The sequence below is a fragment of the Pleurodeles waltl genome, chromosome 4_2 (genome assembly GCF_031143425.1).
Source record: "Pleurodeles waltl isolate 20211129_DDA chromosome 4_2, aPleWal1.hap1.20221129, whole genome shotgun sequence".
Taxonomy (NCBI): domain Eukaryota; kingdom Metazoa; phylum Chordata; class Amphibia; order Caudata; family Salamandridae; genus Pleurodeles; species Pleurodeles waltl.
This window is the reverse complement of record NC_090443.1, coordinates 1,011,796,334-1,011,816,177: the sequence shown is the minus strand read 5'-3', so window position 1 is coordinate 1,011,816,177 and position 19,844 is coordinate 1,011,796,334. Positions and strand designations below refer to the sequence as shown.

At 34.7% G+C, this 19,844-nt stretch overlaps 21 non-coding genes across 21 annotated transcripts; all 21 read left to right on the top strand.

The window, feature by feature from the left end:
- Positions 1-25: 25 nt before the first annotated feature.
- On the top strand, positions 26-117 carry TRNAR-UCU (transfer RNA arginine (anticodon UCU)). Its single transcript is given in 2 exon segments — positions 26-62; positions 82-117. It is a non-coding gene; the product is annotated as a tRNA-Arg (tRNA).
- Positions 118-1,527: 1,410 nt separating this feature from the next.
- On the top strand, positions 1,528-1,600 carry TRNAK-UUU (transfer RNA lysine (anticodon UUU)). Its single transcript has one exon. It is a non-coding gene; the product is annotated as a tRNA-Lys (tRNA).
- A 309-nt stretch (positions 1,601-1,909) lies between these two features.
- Positions 1,910-2,001, top strand: TRNAR-UCU (transfer RNA arginine (anticodon UCU)). The gene is given in 2 exon segments: positions 1,910-1,946; positions 1,966-2,001. It is a non-coding gene; the product is annotated as a tRNA-Arg (tRNA).
- A 1,410-nt stretch (positions 2,002-3,411) lies between these two features.
- Positions 3,412-3,484, top strand: TRNAK-UUU (transfer RNA lysine (anticodon UUU)). The gene has a single exon. It is a non-coding gene; the product is annotated as a tRNA-Lys (tRNA).
- Positions 3,485-3,793: 309 nt separating this feature from the next.
- On the top strand, positions 3,794-3,885 carry TRNAR-UCU (transfer RNA arginine (anticodon UCU)). The gene is given in 2 exon segments: positions 3,794-3,830; positions 3,850-3,885. It is a non-coding gene; the product is annotated as a tRNA-Arg (tRNA).
- Positions 3,886-5,295: 1,410 nt separating this feature from the next.
- Positions 5,296-5,368, top strand: TRNAK-UUU (transfer RNA lysine (anticodon UUU)). The gene has a single exon. It is a non-coding gene; the product is annotated as a tRNA-Lys (tRNA).
- A 309-nt stretch (positions 5,369-5,677) lies between these two features.
- TRNAR-UCU (transfer RNA arginine (anticodon UCU)) lies at positions 5,678-5,769 on the top strand. The gene is given in 2 exon segments: positions 5,678-5,714; positions 5,734-5,769. It is a non-coding gene; the product is annotated as a tRNA-Arg (tRNA).
- A 1,410-nt stretch (positions 5,770-7,179) lies between these two features.
- On the top strand, positions 7,180-7,252 carry TRNAK-UUU (transfer RNA lysine (anticodon UUU)). Its single transcript has one exon. It is a non-coding gene; the product is annotated as a tRNA-Lys (tRNA).
- A 309-nt stretch (positions 7,253-7,561) lies between these two features.
- TRNAR-UCU (transfer RNA arginine (anticodon UCU)) lies at positions 7,562-7,653 on the top strand. Its single transcript is given in 2 exon segments — positions 7,562-7,598; positions 7,618-7,653. It is a non-coding gene; the product is annotated as a tRNA-Arg (tRNA).
- Positions 7,654-9,063: 1,410 nt separating this feature from the next.
- On the top strand, positions 9,064-9,136 carry TRNAK-UUU (transfer RNA lysine (anticodon UUU)). Its single transcript has one exon. It is a non-coding gene; the product is annotated as a tRNA-Lys (tRNA).
- Positions 9,137-9,445: 309 nt separating this feature from the next.
- TRNAR-UCU (transfer RNA arginine (anticodon UCU)) lies at positions 9,446-9,537 on the top strand. Its single transcript is given in 2 exon segments — positions 9,446-9,482; positions 9,502-9,537. It is a non-coding gene; the product is annotated as a tRNA-Arg (tRNA).
- A 1,410-nt stretch (positions 9,538-10,947) lies between these two features.
- TRNAK-UUU (transfer RNA lysine (anticodon UUU)) lies at positions 10,948-11,020 on the top strand. Its single transcript has one exon. It is a non-coding gene; the product is annotated as a tRNA-Lys (tRNA).
- A 309-nt stretch (positions 11,021-11,329) lies between these two features.
- Positions 11,330-11,421, top strand: TRNAR-UCU (transfer RNA arginine (anticodon UCU)). The gene is given in 2 exon segments: positions 11,330-11,366; positions 11,386-11,421. It is a non-coding gene; the product is annotated as a tRNA-Arg (tRNA).
- Positions 11,422-12,831: 1,410 nt separating this feature from the next.
- On the top strand, positions 12,832-12,904 carry TRNAK-UUU (transfer RNA lysine (anticodon UUU)). The gene has a single exon. It is a non-coding gene; the product is annotated as a tRNA-Lys (tRNA).
- Positions 12,905-13,213: 309 nt separating this feature from the next.
- TRNAR-UCU (transfer RNA arginine (anticodon UCU)) lies at positions 13,214-13,305 on the top strand. Its single transcript is given in 2 exon segments — positions 13,214-13,250; positions 13,270-13,305. It is a non-coding gene; the product is annotated as a tRNA-Arg (tRNA).
- Positions 13,306-14,715: 1,410 nt separating this feature from the next.
- On the top strand, positions 14,716-14,788 carry TRNAK-UUU (transfer RNA lysine (anticodon UUU)). The gene has a single exon. It is a non-coding gene; the product is annotated as a tRNA-Lys (tRNA).
- A 309-nt stretch (positions 14,789-15,097) lies between these two features.
- On the top strand, positions 15,098-15,189 carry TRNAR-UCU (transfer RNA arginine (anticodon UCU)). Its single transcript is given in 2 exon segments — positions 15,098-15,134; positions 15,154-15,189. It is a non-coding gene; the product is annotated as a tRNA-Arg (tRNA).
- Positions 15,190-16,599: 1,410 nt separating this feature from the next.
- On the top strand, positions 16,600-16,672 carry TRNAK-UUU (transfer RNA lysine (anticodon UUU)). The gene has a single exon. It is a non-coding gene; the product is annotated as a tRNA-Lys (tRNA).
- Positions 16,673-16,981: 309 nt separating this feature from the next.
- Positions 16,982-17,073, top strand: TRNAR-UCU (transfer RNA arginine (anticodon UCU)). Its single transcript is given in 2 exon segments — positions 16,982-17,018; positions 17,038-17,073. It is a non-coding gene; the product is annotated as a tRNA-Arg (tRNA).
- A 1,410-nt stretch (positions 17,074-18,483) lies between these two features.
- TRNAK-UUU (transfer RNA lysine (anticodon UUU)) lies at positions 18,484-18,556 on the top strand. Its single transcript has one exon. It is a non-coding gene; the product is annotated as a tRNA-Lys (tRNA).
- A 309-nt stretch (positions 18,557-18,865) lies between these two features.
- Positions 18,866-18,957, top strand: TRNAR-UCU (transfer RNA arginine (anticodon UCU)). The gene is given in 2 exon segments: positions 18,866-18,902; positions 18,922-18,957. It is a non-coding gene; the product is annotated as a tRNA-Arg (tRNA).
- The last annotated feature ends 887 nt before the right edge of the window (positions 18,958-19,844 follow it).

The following is a 19,844-nucleotide window of genomic DNA, read 5'->3' as shown; positions in this document are numbered from 1 at the left end:
TCTGAAAAGTTTTTTGGTGCAGGTTGGCTCTGTGGCGCAATGGATAGCGCATTGGACTTCTAGGAAAATGTTAAAAAAGGCATTCAAAGGCTGTGGGTTCGAATCCCACCAGAGTCAATATTATTGCTCAATTTCTTTCATAACGAATTGAAATAGCAATAAACAATGCAGCTTCAGCTTCACCCAAAATCATTTACCAAAATAGCCTTTGAAAGAAGGCCTGTTTTAAACAAAGAGTGCTTGAATAGAAAACATTGTATAATCAATATGCAAGAGGAAATTGTCAGGTGTACTGATGAAAATATAATTTACTAGATAGTAGGAGTTTCGGCCCTTTCTCAATTGTATACTGTCACTGAAGAAGCATGAATTCTAAGTCAGCAGAAAATGAGATAGTACATATTTCAGGACTTAAAATAGATGACATTTAATGCTGAGGTTTCAAAAGTTTGAAATATCAGTTCACTATCAAACGCTACATAATGCTTGTCAATATATGCAATCATATTCATAAATATAGTGTCGGTTGGTATCCTTCCACATTGTTTTAAGATGAATTGAAGATGAAAGTTAGTAGACACTGGATAGTTCAGTGAGTGGCACAGCAGACTTTTAATATGAGTGTCCAGGTTTGAAGTTCCTGTTCAGGCAGTGTGTTATGTTTAAGAAGATGCACTCTTGAAGTTTCCACTGCTTGATGAATAAGATATTACATTAAGGGAATTGCAAAACCTTCTTATATGGAGTTGTTAAACTCCTTGCTGTTTTATCTGTGCTATGCCTTTTGAGTCGACTTAACACTTAACCAACTGCATTGTATGGTTTGACATGTTGAATATCATTTTTGCTATTCAATGCTCAACATAAATCCAGGATCATAGATTCCTACCAACTTCATAAAGTTGATGAGCAGCTGCTAGCTCATTATTTTATTTGATCATTTCTGTCCGACCTCCTAAAAAGATTGGCTCTGTGGCACAATGGATAGTGCTTTGGCTTTCAAGAGTAATGTAAAGAAGGCATTCAAAAGTTGTGGTTTTGAATCCCACCAGAGGCAATGTTGTCCTACATTTCTTTTATAATGAATTGAAATTGCAATAAATAATGCAGCTTCTTCTTGCTCTGAAATCATTCACCAAAATGGCCTTTGAAAGAAGCCCTTTTTTCAACCGACACCACTTGAATAGAAAATATTGTATAATCTACATATAAGAGGAAATTGACAGGTAGACTGAGTAAAATATAATGTATTAGGCAGTAAGAGTTTTTGGTCCTTTCTTAATTGTGTATTGTCAATGAAGAAGCATGAATTCCGAATCAGCAGAAAATGAGATGGTACAAATTTCAGGACTTAAAGAGATAAAATATAATGCTGAGATGTCAAAAGCTTGAAATATCAATTCATGATAAAACTCTACATATTGATTATCAATATATGTAATGATAATAATAAATGATTGTCAGTAAATGTAAGGTTGGTATCCTTCCAAATTGTTTTAATGTGATTTGAAGATTAGAGTAAGCAGAGCCTGGATAGCTCAGTCGGTAGAGCATCAGACTTTTAATCTGAGGGTCCAGGGTTCACGTCCCTGTGCAGGCGGGGTGCTATGTTTAAGAAGAAGTACTCTTTTAGTTTCTATTGCATGATGAACAAGATATTACATTGACAGAATTGCAAAACCTTCTTAAATGGAGTTTTTTAAATTGTCAAGATTTTATCCGTCAGAGGCCTTTTGAGTAGACTTATCCAACTGTATCATGTAGTTTGGCATGTTGAATATCTTTTTCCCCATGCAATGCTCAACATGTAACCATGATTATAGTATCCTATCAACTTTGTAAAGTTGATCATCAGTTGCTTGCTCATTATTTTATTTCAGAATTTCTGAAAAGTTTCTTGGTGCAGGTTGGCTCTGTGGCGCAATGGATAGCGCATTGGACTTCTAGGAAAATGTTAAAAAAGGCATTCAAAGGCTGTGGGTTCGAATACCACCAGAGTCAATATTATTGCTCAATTTCTTTCATAACGAATTGAAATAGCAATAAACAATGCAGCTTCAGCTTCACCCAAAATCATTTACCAAAATAGCCTTTGAAAGAAGGCCTGTTTTAAACAAAGAGTGCTTGAATAGAAAACATTGTATAATCAATATGCAAGAGGAAATTGTCAGGTGTACTGATGAAAATATAATTTACTAGATAGTAGGAGTTTCGGCCCTTTCTCAATTGTATACTGTCACTGAAGAAGCATGAATTCTAAGTCAGCAGAAAATGAGATAGTACATATTTCAGGACTTAAAATAGATGACATTTAATGCTGAGGTTTCAAAAGTTTGAAATATCAGTTCACTATCAAACGCTACATAATGCTTGTCAATATATGCAATCATATTCATAAATATAGTGTCGGTTGGTATCCTTCCACATTGTTTTAAGATGAATTGAAGATGAAAGTTAGTAGACACTGGATAGTTCAGTGAGTGGCACAGCAGACTTTTAATATGAGTGTCCAGGTTTGAAGTTCCTGTTCAGGCAGTGTGTTATGTTTAAGAAGATGCACTCTTGAAGTTTCCACTGCTTGATGAATAAGATATTACATTAAGGGAATTGCAAAACCTTCTTATATGGAGTTGTTAAACTCCTTGCTGTTTTATCTGTGCTATGCCTTTTGAGTCGACTTAACACTTAACCAACTGCATTGTATGGTTTGACATGTTGAATATCATTTTTGCTATTCAATGCTCAACATAAATCCAGGATCATAGATTCCTACCAACTTCATAAAGTTGATGAGCAGCTGCTAGCTCATTATTTTATTTGATCATTTCTGTCCGACCTCCTAAAAAGATTGGCTCTGTGGCACAATGGATAGTGCTTTGGCTTTCAAGAGTAATGTAAAGAAGGCATTCAAAAGTTGTGGTTTTGAATCCCACCAGAGGCAATGTTGTCCTACATTTCTTTTATAATGAATTGAAATTGCAATAAATAATGCAGCTTCTTCTTGCTCTGAAATCATTCACCAAAATGGCCTTTGAAAGAAGCCCTTTTTTCAACCGACACCACTTGAATAGAAAATATTGTATAATCTACATATAAGAGGAAATTGACAGGTAGACTGAGTAAAATATAATGTATTAGGCAGTAAGAGTTTTTGGTCCTTTCTTAATTGTGTATTGTCAATGAAGAAGCATGAATTCCGAATCAGCAGAAAATGAGATGGTACAAATTTCAGGACTTAAAGAGATAAAATATAATGCTGAGATGTCAAAAGCTTGAAATATCAATTCATGATAAAACTCTACATATTGATTATCAATATATGTAATGATAATAATAAATGATTGTCAGTAAATGTAAGGTTGGTATCCTTCCAAATTGTTTTAATGTGATTTGAAGATAAGAGTAAGCAGAGCCTGGATAGCTCAGTCGGTAGAGCATCAGACTTTTAATCTGAGGGTCCAGGGTTCACGTCCCTGTGCAGGCGGGGTGCTATGTTTAAGAAGAAGTACTCTTTTAGTTTCTATTGCATGATGAACAAGATATTACATTGACAGAATTGCAAAACCTTCTTAAATGGAGTTTTTTAAATTGTCAAGATTTTATCCGTCAGAGGCCTTTTGAGTAGACTTATCCAACTGTATCATGTAGTTTGGCATGTTGAATATCTTTTTCCCCATGCAATGCTCAACATGTAACCATGATTATAGTATCCTATCAACTTTGTAAAGTTGATCATCAGTTGCTTGCTCATTATTTTATTTCAGAATTTCTGAAAAGTTTCTTGGTGCAGGTTGGCTCTGTGGCGCAATGGATAGCGCATTGGACTTCTAGGAAAATGTTAAAAAAGGCATTCAAAGGCTGTGGGTTCGAATCCCACCAGAGTCAATATTATTGCTCAATTTCTTTCATAACGAATTGAAATAGCAATAAACAATGCAGCTTCAGCTTCACCCAAAATCATTTACCAAAATAGCCTTTGAAAGAAGGCCTGTTTTAAACAAAGAGTGCTTGAATAGAAAACATTGTATAATCAATATGCAAGAGGAAATTGTCAGGTGTACTGATGAAAATATAATTTACTAGATAGTAGGAGTTTCGGCCCTTTCTCAATTGTATACTGTCACTGAAGAAGCATGAATTCTAAGTCAGCAGAAAATGAGATAGTACATATTTCAGGACTTAAAATAGATGACATTTAATGCTGAGGTTTCAAAAGTTTGAAATATCAGTTCACTATCAAACGCTACATAATGCTTGTCAATATATGCAATCATATTCATAAATATAGTGTCGGTTGGAATCCTTCCACATTGTTTTAAGATGAATTGAAGATGAAAGTTAGTAGACACTGGATAGTTCAGTGAGTGGCACAGCAGACTTTTAATATGAGTGTCCAGGTTTGAAGTTCCTGTTCAGGCAGTGTGTTATGTTTAAGAAGATGCACTCTTGAAGTTTCCACTGCTTGATGAATAAGATATTACATTAAGGGAATTGCAAAACCTTCTTATATGGAGTTGTTAAACTCCTTGCTGTTTTATCTGTGCTATGCCTTTTGAGTCGACTTAACACTTAACCAACTGCATTGTATGGTTTGACATGTTGAATATCATTTTTGCTATTCAATGCTCAACATAAATCCAGGATCATAGATTCCTAACAACTTCATAAAGTTGATGAGCAGCTGCTAGCTCATTATTTTATTTGATCATTTCTGTCCGACCTCCTAAAAAGATTGGCTCTGTGGCACAATGGATAGTGCTTTGGCTTTCAAGAGTAATGTAAAGAAGGCATTCAAAAGTTGTGGTTTTGAATCCCACCAGAGGCAATGTTGTCCTACATTTCTTTTATAATGAATTGAAATTGCAATAAATAATGCAGCTTCTTCTTGCTCTGAAATCATTCACCAAAATGGCCTTTGAAAGAAGCCCTTTTTTCAACCGACACCACTTGAATAGAAAATATTGTATAATCTACATATAAGAGGAAATTGACAGGTAGACTGAGTAAAATATAATGTATTAGGCAGTAAGAGTTTTTGGTCCTTTCTTAATTGTGTATTGTCAATGAAGAAGCATGAATTCCGAATCAGCAGAAAATGAGATGGTACAAATTTCAGGACTTAAAGAGATAAAATATAATGCTGAGATGTCAAAAGCTTGAAATATCAATTCATGATAAAACTCTACATATTGATTATCAATATATGTAATGATAATAATAAATGATTGTCAGTAAATGTAAGGTTGGTATCCTTCCAAATTGTTTTAATGTGATTTGAAGATTAGAGTAAGCAGAGCCTGGATAGCTCAGTCGGTAGAGCATCAGACTTTTAATCTGAGGGTCCAGGGTTCACGTCCCTGTGCAGGCGGGGTGCTATGTTTAAGAAGAAGTACTCTTTTAGTTTCTATTGCATGATGAACAAGATATTACATTGACAGAATTGCAAAACCTTCTTAAATGGAGTTTTTTAAATTGTCAAGATTTTATCCGTCAGAGGCCTTTTGAGTAGACTTATCCAACTGTATCATGTAGTTTGGCATGTTGAATATCTTTTTCCCCATGCAATGCTCAACATGTAACCATGATTATAGTATCCTATCAACTTTGTAAAGTTGATCATCAGTTGCTTGCTCATTATTTTATTTCAGAATTTCTGAAAAGTTTCTTGGTGCAGGTTGGCTCTGTGGCGCAATGGATAGCGCATTGGACTTCTAGGAAAATGTTAAAAAAGGCATTCAAAGGCTGTGGGTTCGAATCCCACCAGAGTCAATATTATTGCTCAATTTCTTTCATAACGAATTGAAATAGCAATAAACAATGCAGCTTCAGCTTCACCCAAAATCATTTACCAAAATAGCCTTTGAAAGAAGGCCTGTTTTAAACAAAGAGTGCTTGAATAGAAAACATTGTATAATCAATATGCAAGAGGAAATTGTCAGGTGTACTGATGAAAATATAATTTACTAGATAGTAGGAGTTTCGGCCCTTTCTCAATTGTATACTGTCACTGAAGAAGCATGAATTCTAAGTCAGCAGAAAATGAGATAGTACATATTTCAGGACTTAAAATAGATGACATTTAATGCTGAGGTTTCAAAAGTTTGAAATATCAGTTCACTATCAAACGCTACATAATGCTTGTCAATATATGCAATCATATTCATAAATATAGTGTCGGTTGGTATCCTTCCACATTGTTTTAAGATGAATTGAAGATGAAAGTTAATAGACACTGGATAGTTCAGTGAGTGGCACAGCAGACTTTTAATATGAGTGTCCAGGTTTGAAGTTCCTGTTCAAGCAGTGTGTTATGTTTAAGAAGATGCACTCTTGAAGTTTCCACTGCTTGATGAATAAGATATTACATTAAGGGAATTGCAAAACCTTCTTATATGGAGTTGTTAAACTCCTTGCTGTTTTATCTGTGCTATGCCTTTTGAGTCGACTTAACACTTAACCAACTGCATTGTATGGTTTGACATGTTGAATATCATTTTTGCTATTCAATGCTCAACATAAATCCAGGATCATAGATTCCTACCAACTTCATAAAGTTGATGAGCAGCTGCTAGCTCATTATTTTATTTGATCATTTCTGTCCGACCTCCTAAAAAGATTGGCTCTGTGGCACAATGGATAGTGCTTTGGCTTTCAAGAGTAATGTAAAGAAGGCATTCAAAAGTTGTGGTTTTGAATCCCACCAGAGGCAATGTTGTCCTACATTTCTTTTATAATGAATTGAAATTGCAATAAATAATGCAGCTTCTTCTTGCTCTGAAATCATTCACCAAAATGGCCTTTGAAAGAAGCCCTTTTTTCAACCGACACCACTTGAATAGAAAATATTGTATAATCTACATATAAGAGGAAATTGACAGGTAGACTGAGTAAAATATAATGTATTAGGCAGTAAGAGTTTTTGGTCCTTTCTTAATTGTGTATTGTCAATGAAGAAGCATGAATTCCGAATCAGCAGAAAATGAGATGGTACAAATTTCAGGACTTAAAGAGATAAAATATAATGCTGAGATGTCAAAAGCTTGAAATATCAATTCATGATAAAACTCTACATATTGATTATCAATATATGTAATGATAATAATAAATGATTGTCAGTAAATGTAAGGTTGGTATCCTTCCAAATTGTTTTAATGTGATTTGAAGATAAGAGTAAGCAGAGCCTGGATAGCTCAGTCGGTAGAGCATCAGACTTTTAATCTGAGGGTCCAGGGTTCACGTCCCTGTGCAGGCGGGGTGCTATGTTTAAGAAGAAGTACTCTTTTAGTTTCTATTGCATGATGAACAAGATATTACATTGACAGAATTGCAAAACCTTCTTAAATGGAGTTTTTTAAATTGTCAAGATTTTATCCGTCAGAGGCCTTTTGAGTAGACTTATCCAACTGTATCATGTAGTTTGGCATGTTGAATATCTTTTTCCCCATGCAATGCTCAACATGTAACCATGATTATAGTATCCTATCAACTTTGTAAAGTTGATCATCAGTTGCTTGCTCATTATTTTATTTCAGAATTTCTGAAAAGTTTCTTGGTGCAGGTTGGCTCTGTGGCGCAATGGATAGCGCATTGGACTTCTAGGAAAATGTTAAAAAAGGCATTCAAAGGCTGTGGGTTCGAATCCCACCAGAGTCAATATTATTGCTCAATTTCTTTCATAACGAATTGAAATAGCAATAAACAATGCAGCTTCAGCTTCACCCAAAATCATTTACCAAAATAGCCTTTGAAAGAAGGCCTGTTTTAAACAAAGAGTGCTTGAATAGAAAACATTGTATAATCAATATGCAAGAGGAAATTGTCAGGTGTACTGATGAAAATATAATTTACTAGATAGTAGGAGTTTCGGCCCTTTCTCAATTGTATACTGTCACTGAAGAAGCATGAATTCTAAGTCAGCAGAAAATGAGATAGTACATATTTCAGGACTTAAAATAGATGACATTTAATGCTGAGGTTTCAAAAGTTTGAAATATCAGTTCACTATCAAACGCTACATAATGCTTGTCAATATATGCAATCATATTCATAAATATAGTGTCGGTTGGTATCCTTCCACATTGTTTTAAGATGAATTAAAGATGAAAGTTAGTAGACACTGGATAGTTCAGTGAGTGGCACAGCAGACTTTTAATATGAGTGTCCAGGTTTGAAGTTCCTGTTCAGGCAGTGTGTTATGTTTAAGAAGATGCACTCTTGAAGTTTCCACTGCTTGATGAATAAGATATTACATTAAGGGAATTGCAAAACCTTCTTATATGGAGTTGTTAAACTCCTTGCTGTTTTATCTGTGCTATGCCTTTTGAGTCGACTTAACACTTAACCAACTGCATTGTATGGTTTGACATGTTGAATATCATTTTTGCTATTCAATGCTCAACATAAATCCAGGATCATAGATTCCTACCAACTTCATAAAGTTGATGAGCAGCTGCTAGCTCATTATTTTATTTGATCATTTCTGTCCGACCTCCTAAAAAGATTGGCTCTGTGGCACAATGGATAGTGCTTTGGCTTTCAAGAGTAATGTAAAGAAGGCATTCAAAAGTTGTGGTTTTGAATCCCACCAGAGGCAATGTTGTCCTACATTTCTTTTATAATGAATTGAAATTGCAATAAATAATGCAGCTTCTTCTTGCTCTGAAATCATTCACCAAAATGGCCTTTGAAAGAAGCCCTTTTTTCAACCGACACCACTTGAATAGAAAATATTGTATAATCTACATATAAGAGGAAATTGACAGGTAGACTGAGTAAAATATAATGTATTAGGCAGTAAGAGTTTTTGGTCCTTTCTTAATTGTGTATTGTCAATGAAGAAGCATGAATTCCGAATCAGCAGAAAATGAGATGGTACAAATTTCAGGACTTAAAGAGATAAAATATAATGCTGAGATGTCAAAAGCTTGAAATATCAATTCATGATAAAACTCTACATATTGATTATCAATATATGTAATGATAATAATAAATGATTGTCAGTAAATGTAAGGTTGGTATCCTTCCAAATTGTTTTAATGTGATTTGAAGATTAGAGTAAGCAGAGCCTGGATAGCTCAGTCGGTAGAGCATCAGACTTTTAATCTGAGGGTCCAGGGTTCACGTCCCTGTGCAGGCGGGGTGCTATGTTTAAGAAGAAGTACTCTTTTAGTTTCTATTGCATGATGAACAAGATATTACATTGACAGAATTGCAAAACCTTCTTAAATGGAGTTTTTTAAATTGTCAAGATTTTATCCGTCAGAGGCCTTTTGAGTAGACTTATCCAACTGTATCATGTAGTTTGGCATGTTGAATATCTTTTTCCCCATGCAATGCTCAACATGTAACCATGATTATAGTATCCTATCAACTTTGTAAAGTTGATCATCAGTTGCTTGCTCATTATTTTATTTCAGAATTTCTGAAAAGTTTTTTGGTGCAGGTTGGCTCTGTGGCGCAATGGATAGCGCATTGGACTTCTAGGAAAATGTTAAAAAAGGCATTCAAAGGCTGTGGGTTCGAATCCCACCAGAGTCAATATTATTGCTCAATTTCTTTCATAACGAATTGAAATAGCAATAAACAATGCAGCTTCAGCTTCACCCAAAATCATTTACCAAAATAGCCTTTGAAAGAAGGCCTGTTTTAAACAAAGAGTGCTTGAATAGAAAACATTGTATAATCAATATGCAAGAGGAAATTGTCAGGTGTACTGATGAAAATATAATTTACTAGATAGTAGGAGTTTCGGCCCTTTCTCAATTGTATACTGTCACTGAAGAAGCATGAATTCTAAGTCAGCAGAAAATGAGATAGTACATATTTCAGGACTTAAAATAGATGACATTTAATGCTGAGGTTTCAAAAGTTTGAAATATCAGTTCACTATCAAACGCTACATAATGCTTGTCAATATATGCAATCATATTCATAAATATAGTGTCGGTTGGTATCCTTCCACATTGTTTTAAGATGAATTGAAGATGAAAGTTAGTAGACACTGGATAGTTCAGTGAGTGGCACAGCAGACTTTTAATATGAGTGTCCAGGTTTGAAGTTCCTGTTCAGGCAGTGTGTTATGTTTAAGAAGATGCACTCTTGAAGTTTCCACTGCTTGATGAATAAGATATTACATTAAGGGAATTGCAAAACCTTCTTATATGGAGTTGTTAAACTCCTTGCTGTTTTATCTGTGCTATGCCTTTTGAGTCGACTTAACACTTAACCAACTGCATTGTATGGTTTGACATGTTGAATATCATTTTTGCTATTCAATGCTCAACATAAATCCAGGATCATAGATTCCTACCAACTTCATAAAGTTGATGAGCAGCTGCTAGCTCATTATTTTATTTGATCATTTCTGTCCGACCTCCTAAAAAGATTGGCTCTGTGGCACAATGGATAGTGCTTTGGCTTTCAAGAGTAATGTAAAGAAGGCATTCAAAAGTTGTGGTTTTGAATCCCACCAGAGGCAATGTTGTCCTACATTTCTTTTATAATGAATTGAAATTGCAATAAATAATGCAGCTTCTTCTTGCTCTGAAATCATTCACCAAAATGGCCTTTGAAAGAAGCCCTTTTTTCAACCGACACCACTTGAATAGAAAATATTGTATAATCTACATATAAGAGGAAATTGACAGGTAGACTGAGTAAAATATAATGTATTAGGCAGTAAGAGTTTTTGGTCCTTTCTTAATTGTGTATTGTCAATGAAGAAGCATGAATTCCGAATCAGCAGAAAATGAGATGGTACAAATTTCAGGACTTAAAGAGATAAAATATAATGCTGAGATGTCAAAAGCTTGAAATATCAATTCATGATAAAACTCTACATATTGATTATCAATATATGTAATGATAATAATAAATGATTGTCAGTAAATGTAAGGTTGGTATCCTTCCAAATTGTTTTAATGTGATTTGAAGATTAGAGTAAGCAGAGCCTGGATAGCTCAGTCGGTAGAGCATCAGACTTTTAATCTGAGGGTCCAGGGTTCACGTCCCTGTGCAGGCGGGGTGCTATGTTTAAGAAGAAGTACTCTTTTAGTTTCTATTGCATGATGAACAAGATATTACATTGACAGAATTGCAAAACCTTCTTAAATGGAGTTTTTTAAATTGTCAAGATTTTATCCGTCAGAGGCCTTTTGAGTAGACTTATCCAACTGTATCATGTAGTTTGGCATGTTGAATATCTTTTTCCCCATGCAATGCTCAACATGTAACCATGATTATAGTATCCTATCAACTTTGTAAAGTTGATCATCAGTTGCTTGCTCATTATTTTATTTCAGAATTTCTGAAAAGTTTCTTGGTGCAGGTTGGCTCTGTGGCGCAATGGATAGCGCATTGGACTTCTAGGAAAATGTTAAAAAAGGCATTCAAAGGCTGTGGGTTCGAATACCACCAGAGTCAATATTATTGCTCAATTTCTTTCATAACGAATTGAAATAGCAATAAACAATGCAGCTTCAGCTTCACCCAAAATCATTTACCAAAATAGCCTTTGAAAGAAGGCCTGTTTTAAACAAAGAGTGCTTGAATAGAAAACATTGTATAATCAATATGCAAGAGGAAATTGTCAGGTGTACTGATGAAAATATAATTTACTAGATAGTAGGAGTTTCGGCCCTTTCTCAATTGTATACTGTCACTGAAGAAGCATGAATTCTAAGTCAGCAGAAAATGAGATAGTACATATTTCAGGACTTAAAATAGATGACATTTAATGCTGAGGTTTCAAAAGTTTGAAATATCAGTTCACTATCAAACGCTACATAATGCTTGTCAATATATGCAATCATATTCATAAATATAGTGTCGGTTGGTATCCTTCCACATTGTTTTAAGATGAATTGAAGATGAAAGTTAGTAGACACTGGATAGTTCAGTGAGTGGCACAGCAGACTTTTAATATGAGTGTCCAGGTTTGAAGTTCCTGTTCAGGCAGTGTGTTATGTTTAAGAAGATGCACTCTTGAAGTTTCCACTGCTTGATGAATAAGATATTACATTAAGGGAATTGCAAAACCTTCTTATATGGAGTTGTTAAACTCCTTGCTGTTTTATCTGTGCTATGCCTTTTGAGTCGACTTAACACTTAACCAACTGCATTGTATGGTTTGACATGTTGAATATCATTTTTGCTATTCAATGCTCAACATAAATCCAGGATCATAGATTCCTACCAACTTCATAAAGTTGATGAGCAGCTGCTAGCTCATTATTTTATTTGATCATTTCTGTCCGACCTCCTAAAAAGATTGGCTCTGTGGCACAATGGATAGTGCTTTGGCTTTCAAGAGTAATGTAAAGAAGGCATTCAAAAGTTGTGGTTTTGAATCCCACCAGAGGCAATGTTGTCCTACATTTCTTTTATAATGAATTGAAATTGCAATAAATAATGCAGCTTCTTCTTGCTCTGAAATCATTCACCAAAATGGCCTTTGAAAGAAGCCCTTTTTTCAACCGACACCACTTGAATAGAAAATATTGTATAATCTACATATAAGAGGAAATTGACAGGTAGACTGAGTAAAATATAATGTATTAGGCAGTAAGAGTTTTTGGTCCTTTCTTAATTGTGTATTGTCAATGAAGAAGCATGAATTCCGAATCAGCAGAAAATGAGATGGTACAAATTTCAGGACTTAAAGAGATAAAATATAATGCTGAGATGTCAAAAGCTTGAAATATCAATTCATGATAAAACTCTACATATTGATTATCAATATATGTAATGATAATAATAAATGATTGTCAGTAAATGTAAGGTTGGTATCCTTCCAAATTGTTTTAATGTGATTTGAAGATAAGAGTAAGCAGAGCCTGGATAGCTCAGTCGGTAGAGCATCAGACTTTTAATCTGAGGGTCCAGGGTTCACGTCCCTGTGCAGGCGGGGTGCTATGTTTAAGAAGAAGTACTCTTTTAGTTTCTATTGCATGATGAACAAGATATTACATTGACAGAATTGCAAAACCTTCTTAAATGGAGTTTTTTAAATTGTCAAGATTTTATCCGTCAGAGGCCTTTTGAGTAGACTTATCCAACTGTATCATGTAGTTTGGCATGTTGAATATCTTTTTCCCCATGCAATGCTCAACATGTAACCATGATTATAGTATCCTATCAACTTTGTAAAGTTGATCATCAGTTGCTTGCTCATTATTTTATTTCAGAATTTCTGAAAAGTTTCTTGGTGCAGGTTGGCTCTGTGGCGCAATGGATAGCGCATTGGACTTCTAGGAAAATGTTAAAAAAGGCATTCAAAGGCTGTGGGTTCGAATCCCACCAGAGTCAATATTATTGCTCAATTTCTTTCATAACGAATTGAAATAGCAATAAACAATGCAGCTTCAGCTTCACCCAAAATCATTTACCAAAATAGCCTTTGAAAGAAGGCCTGTTTTAAACAAAGAGTGCTTGAATAGAAAACATTGTATAATCAATATGCAAGAGGAAATTGTCAGGTGTACTGATGAAAATATAATTTACTAGATAGTAGGAGTTTCGGCCCTTTCTCAATTGTATACTGTCACTGAAGAAGCATGAATTCTAAGTCAGCAGAAAATGAGATAGTACATATTTCAGGACTTAAAATAGATGACATTTAATGCTGAGGTTTCAAAAGTTTGAAATATCAGTTCACTATCAAACGCTACATAATGCTTGTCAATATATGCAATCATATTCATAAATATAGTGTCGGTTGGAATCCTTCCACATTGTTTTAAGATGAATTGAAGATGAAAGTTAGTAGACACTGGATAGTTCAGTGAGTGGCACAGCAGACTTTTAATATGAGTGTCCAGGTTTGAAGTTCCTGTTCAGGCAGTGTGTTATGTTTAAGAAGATGCACTCTTGAAGTTTCCACTGCTTGATGAATAAGATATTACATTAAGGGAATTGCAAAACCTTCTTATATGGAGTTGTTAAACTCCTTGCTGTTTTATCTGTGCTATGCCTTTTGAGTCGACTTAACACTTAACCAACTGCATTGTATGGTTTGACATGTTGAATATCATTTTTGCTATTCAATGCTCAACATAAATCCAGGATCATAGATTCCTAACAACTTCATAAAGTTGATGAGCAGCTGCTAGCTCATTATTTTATTTGATCATTTCTGTCCGACCTCCTAAAAAGATTGGCTCTGTGGCACAATGGATAGTGCTTTGGCTTTCAAGAGTAATGTAAAGAAGGCATTCAAAAGTTGTGGTTTTGAATCCCACCAGAGGCAATGTTGTCCTACATTTCTTTTATAATGAATTGAAATTGCAATAAATAATGCAGCTTCTTCTTGCTCTGAAATCATTCACCAAAATGGCCTTTGAAAGAAGCCCTTTTTTCAACCGACACCACTTGAATAGAAAATATTGTATAATCTACATATAAGAGGAAATTGACAGGTAGACTGAGTAAAATATAATGTATTAGGCAGTAAGAGTTTTTGGTCCTTTCTTAATTGTGTATTGTCAATGAAGAAGCATGAATTCCGAATCAGCAGAAAATGAGATGGTACAAATTTCAGGACTTAAAGAGATAAAATATAATGCTGAGATGTCAAAAGCTTGAAATATCAATTCATGATAAAACTCTACATATTGATTATCAATATATGTAATGATAATAATAAATGATTGTCAGTAAATGTAAGGTTGGTATCCTTCCAAATTGTTTTAATGTGATTTGAAGATAAGAGTAAGCAGAGCCTGGATAGCTCAGTCGGTAGAGCATCAGACTTTTAATCTGAGGGTCCAGGGTTCACGTCCCTGTGCAGGCGGGGTGCTATGTTTAAGAAGAAGTACTCTTTTAGTTTCTATTGCATGATGAACAAGATATTACATTGACAGAATTGCAAAACCTTCTTAAATGGAGTTTTTTAAATTGTCAAGATTTTATCCGTCAGAGGCCTTTTGAGTAGACTTATCCAACTGTATCATGTAGTTTGGCATGTTGAATATCTTTTTCCCCATGCAATGCTCAACATGTAACCATGATTATAGTATCCTATCAACTTTGTAAAGTTGATCATCAGTTGCTTGCTCATTATTTTATTTCAGAATTTCTGAAAAGTTTCTTGGTGCAGGTTGGCTCTGTGGCGCAATGGATAGCGCATTGGACTTCTAGGAAAATGTTAAAAAAGGCATTCAAAGGCTGTGGGTTCGAATCCCACCAGAGTCAATATTATTGCTCAATTTCTTTCATAACGAATTGAAATAGCAATAAACAATGCAGCTTCAGCTTCACCCAAAATCATTTACCAAAATAGCCTTTGAAAGAAGGCCTGTTTTAAACAAAGAGTGCTTGAATAGAAAACATTGTATAATCAATATGCAAGAGGAAATTGTCAGGTGTACTGATGAAAATATAATTTACTAGATAGTAGGAGTTTCGGCCCTTTCTCAATTGTATACTGTCACTGAAGAAGCATGAATTCTAAGTCAGCAGAAAATGAGATAGTACATATTTCAGGACTTAAAATAGATGACATTTAATGCTGAGGTTTCAAAAGTTTGAAATATCAGTTCACTATCAAACGCTACATAATGCTTGTCAATATATGCAATCATATTCATAAATATAGTGTCGGTTGGAATCCTTCCACATTGTTTTAAGATGAATTGAAGATGAAAGTTAGTAGACACTGGATAGTTCAGTGAGTGGCACAGCAGACTTTTAATATGAGTGTCCAGGTTTGAAGTTCCTGTTCAGGCAGTGTGTTATGTTTAAGAAGATGCACTCTTGAAGTTTCCACTGCTTGATGAATAAGATATTACATTAAGGGAATTGCAAAACCTTCTTATATGGAGTTGTTAAACTCCTTGCTGTTTTATCTGTGCTATGCCTTTTGAGTCGACTTAACACTTAACCAACTGCATTGTATGGTTTGACATGTTGAATATCATTTTTGCTATTCAATGCTCAACATAAATCCAGGATCATAGATTCCTAACAACTTCATAAAGTTGATGAGCAGCTGCTAGCTCATTATTTTATTTGATCATTTCTGTCCGACCTCCTAAAAAGATTGGCTCTGTGGCACAATGGATAGTGCTTTGGCTTTCAAGAGTAATGTAAAGAAGGCATTCAAAAGTTGTGGTTTTGAATCCCACCAGAGGCAATGTTGTCCTACATTTCTTTTATAATGAATTGAAATTGCAATAAATAATGCAGCTTCTTCTTGCTCTGAAATCATTCACCAAAATGGCCTTTGAAAGAAGCCCTTTTTTCAACCGACACCACTTGAATAGAAAATATTGTATAATCTACATATAAGAGGAAATTGACAGGTAGACTGAGTAAAATATAATGTATTAGGCAGTAAGAGTTTTTGGTCCTTTCTTAATTGTGTATTGTCAATGAAGAAGCATGAATTCCGAATCAGCAGAAAATGAGATGGTACAAATTTCAGGACTTAAAGAGATAAAATATAATGCTGAGATGTCAAAAGCTTGAAATATCAATTCATGATAAAACTCTACATATTGATTATCAATATATGTAATGATAATAATAAATGATTGTCAGTAAATGTAAGGTTGGTATCCTTCCAAATTGTTTTAATGTGATTTGAAGATAAGAGTAAGCAGAGCCTGGATAGCTCAGTCGGTAGAGCATCAGACTTTTAATCTGAGGGTCCAGGGTTCACGTCCCTGTGCAGGCGGGGTGCTATGTTTAAGAAGAAGTACTCTTTTAGTTTCTATTGCATGATGAACAAGATATTACATTGACAGAATTGCAAAACCTTCTTAAATGGAGTTTTTTAAATTGTCAAGATTTTATCCGTCAGAGGCCTTTTGAGTAGACTTATCCAACTGTATCATGTAGTTTGGCATGTTGAATATCTTTTTCCCCATGCAATGCTCAACATGTAACCATGATTATAGTATCCTATCAACTTTGTAAAGTTGATCATCAGTTGCTTGCTCATTATTTTATTTCAGAATTTCTGAAAAGTTTCTTGGTGCAGGTTGGCTCTGTGGCGCAATGGATAGCGCATTGGACTTCTAGGAAAATGTTAAAAAAGGCATTCAAAGGCTGTGGGTTCGAATCCCACCAGAGTCAATATTATTGCTCAATTTCTTTCATAACGAATTGAAATAGCAATAAACAATGCAGCTTCAGCTTCACCCAAAATCATTTACCAAAATAGCCTTTGAAAGAAGGCCTGTTTTAAACAAAGAGTGCTTGAATAGAAAACATTGTATAATCAATATGCAAGAGGAAATTGTCAGGTGTACTGATGAAAATATAATTTACTAGATAGTAGGAGTTTCGGCCCTTTCTCAATTGTATACTGTCACTGAAGAAGCATGAATTCTAAGTCAGCAGAAAATGAGATAGTACATATTTCAGGACTTAAAATAGATGACATTTAATGCTGAGGTTTCAAAAGTTTGAAATATCAGTTCACTATCAAACGCTACATAATGCTTGTCAATATATGCAATCATATTCATAAATATAGTGTCGGTTGGTATCCTTCCACATTGTTTTAAGATGAATTAAAGATGAAAGTTAGTAGACACTGGATAGTTCAGTGAGTGGCACAGCAGACTTTTAATATGAGTGTCCAGGTTTGAAGTTCCTGTTCAGGCAGTGTGTTATGTTTAAGAAGATGCACTCTTGAAGTTTCCACTGCTTGATGAATAAGATATTACATTAAGGGAATTGCAAAACCTTCTTATATGGAGTTGTTAAACTCCTTGCTGTTTTATCTGTGCTATGCCTTTTGAGTCGACTTAACACTTAACCAACTGCATTGTATGGTTTGACATGTTGAATATCATTTTTGCTATTCAATGCTCAACATAAATCCAGGATCATAGATTCCTACCAACTTCATAAAGTTGATGAGCAGCTGCTAGCTCATTATTTTATTTGATCATTTCTGTCCGACCTCCTAAAAAGATTGGCTCTGTGGCACAATGGATAGTGCTTTGGCTTTCAAGAGTAATGTAAAGAAGGCATTCAAAAGTTGTGGTTTTGAATCCCACCAGAGGCAATGTTGTCCTACATTTCTTTTATAATGAATTGAAATTGCAATAAATAATGCAGCTTCTTCTTGCTCTGAAATCATTCACCAAAATGGCCTTTGAAAGAAGCCCTTTTTTCAACCGACACCACTTGAATAGAAAATATTGTATAATCTACATATAAGAGGAAATTGACAGGTAGACTGAGTAAAATATAATGTATTAGGCAGTAAGAGTTTTTGGTCCTTTCTTAATTGTGTATTGTCAATGAAGAAGCATGAATTCCGAATCAGCAGAAAATGAGATGGTACAAATTTCAGGACTTAAAGAGATAAAATATAATGCTGAGATGTCAAAAGCTTGAAATATCAATTCATGATAAAACTCTACATATTGATTATCAATATATGTAATGATAATAATAAATGATTGTCAGTAAATGTAAGGTTGGTATCCTTCCAAATTGTTTTAATGTGATTTGAAGATAAGAGTAAGCAGAGCCTGGATAGCTCAGTCGGTAGAGCATCAGACTTTTAATCTGAGGGTCCAGGGTTCACGTCCCTGTGCAGGCGGGGTGCTATGTTTAAGAAGAAGTACTCTTTTAGTTTCTATTGCATGATGAACAAGATATTACATTGACAGAATTGCAAAACCTTCTTAAATGGAGTTTTTTAAATTGTCAAGATTTTATCCGTCAGAGGCCTTTTGAGTAGACTTATCCAACTGTATCATGTAGTTTGGCATGTTGAATATCTTTTTCCCCATGCAATGCTCAACATGTAACCATGATTATAGTATCCTATCAACTTTGTAAAGTTGATCATCAGTTGCTTGCTCATTATTTTATTTCAGAATTTCTGAAAAGTTTCTTGGTGCAGGTTGGCTCTGTGGCGCAATGGATAGCGCATTGGACTTCTAGGAAAATGTTAAAAAAGGCATTCAAAGGCTGTGGGTTCGAATCCCACCAGAGTCAATATTATTGCTCAATTTCTTTCATAACGAATTGAAATAGCAATAAACAATGCAGCTTCAGCTTCACCCAAAATCATTTACCAAAATAGCCTTTGAAAGAAGGCCTGTTTTAAACAAAGAGTGCTTGAATAGAAAACATTGTATAATCAATATGCAAGAGGAAATTGTCAGGTGTACTGATGAAAATATAATTTACTAGATAGTAGGAGTTTCGGCCCTTTCTCAATTGTATACTGTCACTGAAGAAGCATGAATTCTAAGTCAGCAGAAAATGAGATAGTACATATTTCAGGACTTAAAATAGATGACATTTAATGCTGAGGTTTCAAAAGTTTGAAATATCAGTTCACTATCAAACGCTACATAATGCTTGTCAATATATGCAATCATATTCATAAATATAGTGTCGGTTGGAATCCTTCCACATTGTTTTAAGATGAATTGAAGATGAAAGTTAGTAGACACTGGATAGTTCAGTGAGTGGCACAGCAGACTTTTAATATGAGTGTCCAGGTTTGAAGTTCCTGTTCAGGCAGTGTGTTATGTTTAAGAAGATGCACTCTTGAAGTTTCCACTGCTTGATGAATAAGATATTACATTAAGGGAATTGCAAAACCTTCTTATATGGAGTTGTTAAACTCCTTGCTGTTTTATCTGTGCTATGCCTTTTGAGTCGACTTAACACTTAACCAACTGCATTGTATGGTTTGACATGTTGAATATCATTTTTGCTATTCAATGCTCAACATAAATCCAGGATCATAGATTCCTAACAACTTCATAAAGTTGATGAGCAGCTGCTAGCTCATTATTTTATTTGATCATTTCTGTCCGACCTCCTAAAAAGATTGGCTCTGTGGCACAATGGATAGTGCTTTGGCTTTCAAG